The sequence below is a fragment of the Peromyscus eremicus genome, unplaced genomic scaffold (genome assembly GCF_949786415.1).
Source record: "Peromyscus eremicus unplaced genomic scaffold, PerEre_H2_v1 PerEre#2#chrX_unloc_1, whole genome shotgun sequence".
Classification (NCBI taxonomy): domain Eukaryota; kingdom Metazoa; phylum Chordata; class Mammalia; order Rodentia; family Cricetidae; genus Peromyscus; species Peromyscus eremicus.
In genome coordinates, this window is record NW_026734288.1 from 3,615,011 (window position 1) to 3,624,758 (window position 9,748).

The 9,748-nt window shown below is 38.4% G+C and overlaps 1 pseudogene; it reads right to left on the bottom strand.

Annotated features, from left to right (window-relative positions):
* Nucleotides 1-2,205: 2,205 nt before the first annotated feature.
* On the bottom strand, nucleotides 2,206-7,622 carry LOC131900922 (zinc finger protein 120-like; annotated as a pseudogene).
* Nucleotides 7,623-9,748: the final 2,126 nt, after the last annotated feature.

Here is a 9,748-nt window from a genome sequence, read left to right on the forward strand (position 1 = left end):
TCTAATACAAGTTCATTCTCTGGACCAAGGTCTGGGTTTTGATGACTTCCTCCAGTAATTCCTGCTACAAGAAGCTCCAAGGGTCTAACATTTTTGGAAACCAGAGTGCACATACACATACCCACACAAAGACGCACAGACATTGCATAATTAAAATGAAAACAAATCTTTAAACTAAATTTCATCATAAATATTTTTCTATGTAATTCCTGTCACAAAGGTGTTCAGGAATCTCAAAAGTTATAGAGCTTTCCTCCATCATGAAGTGATTCATGTAACAAAAAGAAAGCATGTATTCTTGAAGTCAGAGAAATCAATCATTCTCGTCTGTGATATTATTTGGGAAGACTTAGGAAATGCTGCCCTACTGGATGAAATATGTCACTGGGGTTAGCCTGACAATTTACATCTGCACAGCACTTCCAATTTACACTTTCTGCTTATTCTCCAGGTAAAGGATGTAAAGTCTTAGCCTCCTGCATTAGCTGCCATGTCTGATACTTGTTTCCATGCCACTTTCAAATGGTCCATATATTGCTCTGGAATGAAGGGCCAAAATAAACTCTTTTTTAAGTTCATTTAGAATGATGTGTTATCAAAGCAACAAAAAAGACAATAATATACACCTATGAAATTTTATATCTGGATTCATTCATTACCCCATGTGATTGAATAGAAGTATGAAATCTAAGAGGGTTACTTTATCATTTAAATTCATAGACCTCTTGTCCATATACGTTTCCAGGTATAAACAAAATAAAAGGACATCATAATTCTTTAACAGATTATTGACATGTGTCAAATTTTTATATAAAGTAAAAAAAACCTCTGTAGACAAATTTCTAAAGGTCCTATTAATAAAATCAAACCTGGAGCCAGGTATTGGGGTTAATGCTGAAAGATCAGAAAAACAGAACAAGCCACAGCTAACCTCACCTGGCTAACTTCTCAGCTGATCTTGTTTACTCAAACTGGAAGCCTCTGAGTTCTCACCTGAATGGATCTCAGCTGAACTGCTGCTTGAAAGCCTAAAAGCTTAAAAAGCCTCTAGTTTCTGGTCTGAATGTCTCATATACTTTGTTGCTTTCTCCCATCACTTCCTACGATTAAAGGCATGTGTCTTTCTCAAGCAAGACATGAGATCTCAAGTGCTGGCATTAAAGGTTTGTTCCACTACTGTCAGGCCTCTTTATCTAATCTAGTGGCTGATCTGTTCTATAATGCCTGATAAGTTTTATTAATGTACATAGATAAAATATTATCACATTTTCCCTAATGTGTCTAATATAAAAGAGTTAAAACTAATATGATAAAGCATATACAATAAGTACAATAAGTATATTCAATATACACAGTCAAGAATTACATTAATAATCTCAAGCCCATTAAAATTTGACAAATTACCAACTACTCCACCTCTTGGGAATGTGGTTGTTGTATTCTTCAAATTACTTTCTGCTGTCTAGTGGTGAAGAGATCTTTATAGATTTTTGAAAGGAAAATTTTGGGTTTATAGTCAAGTCCTGTATGACTTATCCAGTCTCTGCATAATGGAAATTCAGGAAGTCTGTGCAGCTGAATAATCTCAGCCAGCCATCTCAAAATTGTCTTGAGCAGTTTGTAGTCCAAAGCATATCCTTCGGTGGTGTTAATCAAATTATTGGTTTATCATATTCCATGTGGAATCATCATTGTGGGATTCTGTCATCCTTTTGAAAATTTGAAAGTTGCTGTTAGGCATGTCCTGGTTCCCTGCAGAATTTTTTTTTGCCTCATCTGTGGTTTGGAGCCATCACAGTCTGATAAATGTCTGTCTCTTGGAACCACAAATGTTCTTACTTAGAAGAGAATATCTTCACGGCAATTTCTTCCCTCGACTTGCCTCGCCAAACTTCTCCAAACTGACCATTGTTAATGCTTTCTTGTTACAAGATGGTCATGCCACTTGTTCTCTGAACAAGCAGCAGTAAACTCTTTGTCTCCAGTAGCAGTGTTTCCATCACCAAAAACATGATGAGAAGCAGCTGGCAACTTGAAGCAGAAGCCAAAACCTCCATGGTCCCACCAATACCTTTTGTAGCCTGGCCCAACCACAGCTTCTCCTCAACAAGCCTCCCTCACTGGCCTTGAACTTTAGATCTTCCTGCTTCTGCATCTGTCAGCAAATCCTACCAGCATGCACCACCACAACCAGCCCCATGCAACTCAGGCTTTCGCTGGTGCCTGCAAGACCACAGGAAAGTAGCTTTTACATGAATTTGTACATGATAAGTTGGGCACCAGATATAGACAAATTTCAAAAGGTCTTATTAATAAAACAAACCCGGAGCCAGTACTTGGAGTGAACACTGAAAGATCAGAGGAACAGAACAAGCTACATCCAACCTCAAACCTTATGTTGGCTAAAGATCATACCAATTCATATATATTTAGATTCATTTTACTATAAGATATTCTAGATGCCCTAAGTCTACTGCTATATTCAAAGGCATTAAGAGACCAATTACACACTAGACATTATACAGTTATAAGGTTACCATGTATTGTGACTAGGCTTTTACTTTTAGACATTAATAACATTCATAGGATTTCTTTCTAGTATGTGTTCTTTTATGTACTTGAAGAGTATGCTCTGTTGTACAAAGGCTTTGCCACATTGTTTACATTCGTAGGGTTTTTCTCCAGTATGACTTCTTTTATGTACTTGAAGATTACTATGATATGCAAAGGCTCTGCCACACTATTTACATTCATAAGTTTTCTCTGCAGTACGTGTTCTTTTATGTACTTGAAGATAACTGTGGCCGGGTGGTGGTGGTGGTGGCGGCGGCGGCGGCGGCGGCGGCGCACGCCTTTAATCCCAGCACTCGGGAGGCAGAGCCAGGTAGATCTCTGTGAGTTCGAGGCCAGCCTGGGCTACCAAGTGAGTTCCAGGAAAGGCGCAAAGCTACACAGAGAAACCCTGTCTCGAAAAAAACTGTGTTGTGCAAAGGCTTTACCACACTAAATACATTCATATGGTTTCTCTCCAGCATGTGTTATTTTATGTCTTTGAAGAGCAATGTGACATACCAAGGCTTTACCGCAATGATTACATTCATAGGCTTTCTTTCCAGTATATATTCTTTTATGCATTTGAAAAGCACTGTGACAAACAAATTCTTTACCACATTCATTACATTCATAGGGTTTCTTGCCAGTGTGTGTTCTTTAATGCCATTGAAGACTACTGTAATTTGCAAAGGTTCTACAACACTGATTACTTTCATAGGGTTTCTCTCCAGTATGTGTTCGTTTATGCACTTGAAGAGCACCCTGTTGTGCAAAGGCTTTACCACATTGATTACATTCAAAGGATTTCTCTCCAGTATGTGTTCTTTTATGAACTTGAAGATTACTGTGAAAACAAAAGGCTTTACCACATTCATTACATTCATAGGGTTTCTCTCCAGTATGTGTTCTTTTATGCAATTGAAGAGCACTATGTTGTGCAAAGGCTTTACCACATTGATTACATGCAAAGGGTTTCTCTCCAGTATGTGTTCTTTTATGAACTTGAAGATTACTGTGATAATCAAAAGTTTTACCACATTGATTACATTCATATGGTTTCTCTCCAGTATGTGTTCTTTTATGTACTTGAAAGGCATTGGGATGACAAAAGGCTTTACCATTTTCACTGCATTCATAGGGTTTCTCTCCAGTATGTGTTCTTATATGTAACTGTAGAACACTATGATAACAAAAGGCTTTACCACATTCATTGCATTCATAGGGTTTCTTTCCAGTATGTGTTGTTTAATGTACTTGAAGATGACTGTAATAACTAAAGGCTTTACCACATTCATTACATTCATAGGGTTTCTCTCCAGTATGTGTTCTTTTATGAACTTGAAGAACACTGTGATAACGAAAGGCTTTACCACATTCATTTCATTCATAGGGTTTCTCTACAGTATGTGTTCTTTTATGTAATTGAAGAGCATCATGATAAGCAAAGGCTTCACAACACTGATTACAACCACAGGGTTTTTCTCCAGTATGTGTTCTTTTATGAATTTGAAGTGTATTGTGATGAGCATAGGCTTTACCACACTGATTACATTGATAGGGTTTCTCTCCAGGATGTGATCTTTTATGCTTTTGATGCTGACTATCATATGCAGAGTCTTTACCATATTGAGTATATACAGAAAGTTTCTCTCCAGTTTGGCTTCTTTCACGCCTACAAGGATAATTGGTACATTAAAATTTTACCATAGTCAATATGCTGTTGACTCTTTACATCTTTAAGAATTAATTTTACAGTTTGTTCCCACACTAAAGAGGAATCTGTTCTTTAGGTTTTATCACTGTGTTTACACACATGTAATATTTGCACAGTTCTAAAACTCAAAACTTTTCTGTAGTGTGACTTCATTGATGTATTAACAAGGAAGCTAGAAAACCAATACTTGTGTACTTGAATCAATTTTAACAATTATATTCATTTTGGGACTTCTACTTATTTTCTAAATGCTCTGAGAGAGAGGTATGTTATGTGTTTCTATATCCCTATGCTCATATGGCTTGTATCCATAGTGACATATGATATATACATAGTAAAGGAAGAATAACAAATATAAGATTTCCACATTGAATTCAATTTGACTTTCTGTCCTCATAGACTGGCGGTATAGGGATTAAGTTTTCTCCATGTCAATTTCCCCTGACTCTTGACAATAACTCCCCCTTTAACTAAACAACACAGACACAACAATTATAAGAGAAATACTGGTTTTAGTATGGACTCTTTGCTTACTAGAATGTTTTTGAGATATACTTATCAGCTCTTCACTGTGTATAACTTTCATAATATGAGTAGGATGAAATAAATGGATTGGCAGTGATATAGCATCTCCTTTATGGTGCTATGATTCAAAAGGTCACATGTCGGAGAGATGGCTCAGCGGTTAAGAGCACTGCCTGTTCTTCCAGAGGTCCTGAGTTCAGTTCCCAGCAACCACATGGTGGCTCACTACCATCCATAATGAAATCTGGTGCCCTCTTCTGGCCTGCAGGTGTATATGCAGACAGAACACTGTATACATAATAAGTAAAAATAAATCTTTAAAAAAAAAAAAAAAAAAAAAAAGGTCACATGTCTTGAGGCATTGTTTTCCTGTCTTCTTTAATAAAAGAATTCCTTGAAAATGCATTTCATCTACCTAAAATTGAGGTTTATGGTGTTTGAAAATTTAATGATCATCAATGTACTTTAAGTGGTACTTATTTACACTGATGCTATTGTTTAAAACTTCCACGTCATGCCCAGTGGTGGTAGTGCACGCCTTTAATCCCAGGACCTGAGACACAGAGGCACGCAGATCTCTGTGAGTTTGAAGCTAGCCTCATCTACAAAGCGAGTTCCAAAAAGGGGTCAAAGCTACACAGAGAGACCCTGTCTCGAAAAACAAAACAAAACAAACATACAAACAAACACACAAAACTAAATCAAACAAAAAAAAAAACCTTCCAGGACACATTACAATCTCTTCAGAAGCACCTTTGTATCAGATTGCACATAAAAATTACCTTTCATGTCTTCTGGAACTTTGACAAAGTTCTTCAATATTATGGTCTTTCCAACTGTATCATAAAACATAATACCAGCAAAGGTATAACATATCATTAAAAACTGCAAAATTTAAGTCAGTATCTTCAATGAACGTTAGAATCATGACTGATTTACTTTTCTTTATCTTCTTTTTACACTCAAATTACAGAAGAGCATTAATATCCAAGGAACATTTGCACCTTTATTTTAAATCACGAAGGAAATTTCAGTGTTACCTATAATAGTGAAGTTCCTGTAGGTTTCCAGCATCACATCTTTGTAGAGATTCTTCTGGGAAGGATCCAGCAAAGTCCACTTTTCCCAAGTAAAGCCAATATGCACATTATCATAAGTCACTGCATTCTAAAATATCCCATGCATGTGTAAAACAGAAAGTATGACAGTGACAACATTGTAAATGTATACTTATTTGACTGTATATTAATATAATTCTGGTGCTTCCCACCAGCCATTTTAAGACATAAACATAATGTAATCATCATGTTACTTTAGAAGTATAGTGAATAGAAGGGTCACCTCTGTCATTTCAGTACCCCTTGAATGGGCTATCATCTTGCTAAGGAAATGCATAATAACAAACAGTGAAACACCGAAACAGATCAACAGTACTGAATACACATGAGAGAAGTTGTATGAACAAATACTAGCTAAAAAAGAAAAATAAGATGGACATGCTAGGTGTATTGGCTCACATCTTTTTTTTTTTTTTGGTTTTTCGAGACAGGGTTTCTCTGTGTAGCTTTGCGCCTTTCCTGGAACTCGCTTTGGAGACCAGGCTGGCCTCGAACTCACAGAGATCCGCCTGCCTCTGCCTCCCGAGTGCTGGGATTAAAGGCGTGCGCCACCACCGCCCGGCTTTGGCTCACATCTTTAACCTCAGCACTCAGAATGAAAAGGCTGGTGACTCTGAAGTGAATGCCAGCCTAGTGTATGCAATCAGGTCCAGGAGAACATACTAAAACCCTGTCTCCCATGCTAAAATCTAACAAACAAAAAAGATAGAAAGAACTCATAGGTTTTTAATAAATTTACTACAAAGTGATAAGCATTCACTCCAGTTCTATATTCACCTACTAGTAACCTGAAGTGCCACAATTTAAACTGTAACATCAATCAGATTTTACTAAAAGGCATGACATGTTGTAACAGTTATAAATGGACAGATAAAAATATTAGCAGTGTCAATGCTGATCATAAATAATCAACACAGGGTAGAAGAGATGACACAGTAGTAAAGAGCTACTGCTTGTCTTGCATATAGGTGGACTCAATTGCCAGTACTAACATGTGGGATCACATCTATCCATTATTCAAAGTTCATGGTTTATGAGACCGTATTTTAAACACTGAGGGGACCAGATCCCTATGTGGTGGATATCCATTCATACAGGAAATTATTCATACTAATTTAAAAATTCAAAGAAAAACAAAAAAACAAAAAACAAAACAGAAAGGAAACAGGTCATGTACCTGCAATTCAGTGATTCAGAAGGCTCACACAGAATGGCATGAATGCATGCCATCCTGAGAAAAAGAGTGATACCCTCTGCCAAATTTTAAATTCAAAATATGTTTGAGCTGGGCTCACCTAGATCCCAACCCTGGGCACCAGCTACTCCGAGAAGACTTACCCAACTTGGCCCCCGGTTCAGGCCATCAGGCAGGATTCTTTCTACATCACCTGGAAAGGCTCCCCTTCTGCAAGACCCCCACCAGACCCTGCAATCTCCACGCCCTGCCGACATGCCCACGCACCCAAGACCCGAGCCATTCCTTGAGACTTAGAGACCGGCCCCCAGCTCCCATCTTGCCCCGGACTTCCCTTCTGGACAAGAGATGAGTGCCTGGGCTCAGCCTAGATCCCATCCCTGGGCACCAGCCACACCAGGGAAGACCTGCCTAACTTGTCCCCAGGTTCTGGCCATTGAGCAGTATCCTTCTACCCCCACCCTCACCTGGAAGGCTCCCCTTCTCCAAGACCCCCACCAAACCCTGCAATCGCCATGCCCTGCCCCCACACCCACCCTCCCAAGACCCCAGTCACTTCCTGAGACTTAGAGATCGGCCCCCAGCTCCCATCTTGCCCTGAACTTCCCTTTGGAATAAGAGCTCCCATCCTGCCCCAGACTTTCTGTCTGGACAAGAGCTCCCATCCAGCCCCAGACTTCCCATCTGGACAAGGGAGACTTCCTGGATCTGTCAGCTCTGTCTGGACCAAGTGCGCAGAAAAGACCAAGAACAAACCACAAGGAGATGGGCAGACATCAAGGCAGAAGTACATACAACAACATGAAAAGCAATACAGCATCACCAGAACCTAGCCCTCCTCCAACATCTAGACTTGAACATCAAAAGTTGGAAGAAGCAGAATAAAACAGCCTAATGAATAACATCATGAAGAAGGTAGAGGCTTATATAGAGGAAAAGACAAAAAATGGGAAGAACACTAAAAAAAAATTAGAGGAAAGGACAAATAAAGCAGAAGAAAACAATAAAGCCCTGGAAGAAAAAAATAAAGCCCTGAAAGAAAATCATGAAAAAGCAATGAAACAGATAAAGAAAATAGTCCAAGACCTGAAAAGGGAAATAGAAAAAATGGAGAAGACACAAACAGAGGGAATGCTGGAAATAGAAAATCTGAGTAAACGAACGGGAACATCAGATGCAAGTATAACCAACAGAATGCAAGAGATGGAAGAGAGGATCTCTGGCTTTGAAGATACGAAAGCAGAAATAGATTCATCAGTCAAAGAAAACACTAAAGCCAACAGAATCATGACCCAAAATGTTCAAGAAATTTGGGACACCATGAAAAGACTAAACCTATGAATAATAAGCATAGAGAAAGGAGAAGAATACCAACTCAAAGGCACAGAAAATATATTCAACAAGATGATAGAAGAAAACTTTCCCAACTTAAAGAAGGAAATGCCTATGAAGATACAAGAAGCCTATAGAACACCAAACAGACTAGACCCCCAAAAAAGTCCCCTCACCACATAATAATTAAACAACTAAATGTATAGAATAAAGAAAGAATATTAAGAGCAGCAAAGGAAAAAGGCCAAGTGACTTATAAAGGCAAACCCATCAGAATAACACCCGATTTCTCAATGGAGACTTTGAAAGCCAGAAGGTTTTGGACAGATGAAATGCAGACACTAAGAGACCATGGATGCCAGCCTAGACTAATATACCCAGCAAAACTTTCAATCATCATTGACGGAGTGAACAAGACATTCCAAGACAAAGCCAGATTTAAACAATACTTATCCACAAACCCAGCCCTACAAAAAAACACTAGAAGGGAAATTCCAACCCAAGGAAGTCAGATACACTCTCGAAAACACAGGCAATAGATAAAGCCACAGCACTAAACCCCAAAGAAGAGGAATACACACACACTACCACCAAAAATAACAGGAATGAACAATCACTGGTCATTAATATCCCTTAATATTAGGACTTAATTCACCTATAAAAAACACAGGCTAACAGAATGGATACGAAAGCAGGACCCATCTTTCTGCTGCATACAAGAAACACACCTCAAATTCAAAGATAGACACTACCTAAGAATAAAAGGCTGGGAAAAGACTTTCCAATCAAATGGTCTTAAGAAACAAGCAGGTGAAGCCATCCTGATATCCAGCAAAATAGACTTCAAACTAAAATCAATCAAAAGAGATCAAGGGCGTTACATACACATCACAGGAATGATCCATCAAGATGAAGTTTCAATTCTGAACATTTATGCACCAAACACAAGGGCACACACATATGTAAAACCCCACACGTTAATAGTGGGAGACTTCAACACCCCATTTTCACCACTAGACAGATCTCCCAAATCGAAACTTAACAGAGAAATAAAGGACTTAACTGATGTTATGACTCAAATGGACTTAATTGATATCTACAGAACATTCCATCCTAACAAAAAAGAATATACCTTCTCAGCACCCCATGGAACCTTCTGTAAAATTGACCACATACTTGGCCCCAAAGCAAACCTCAACAGATACAAAACAATTGGAATAACCTCCTGTGTTCTATCAGACCACCAGGGTTTAAAGTTAGATTTCAACAACAAGAAAAACTACAGAAAACCTACAATCTCATGGAAACTGA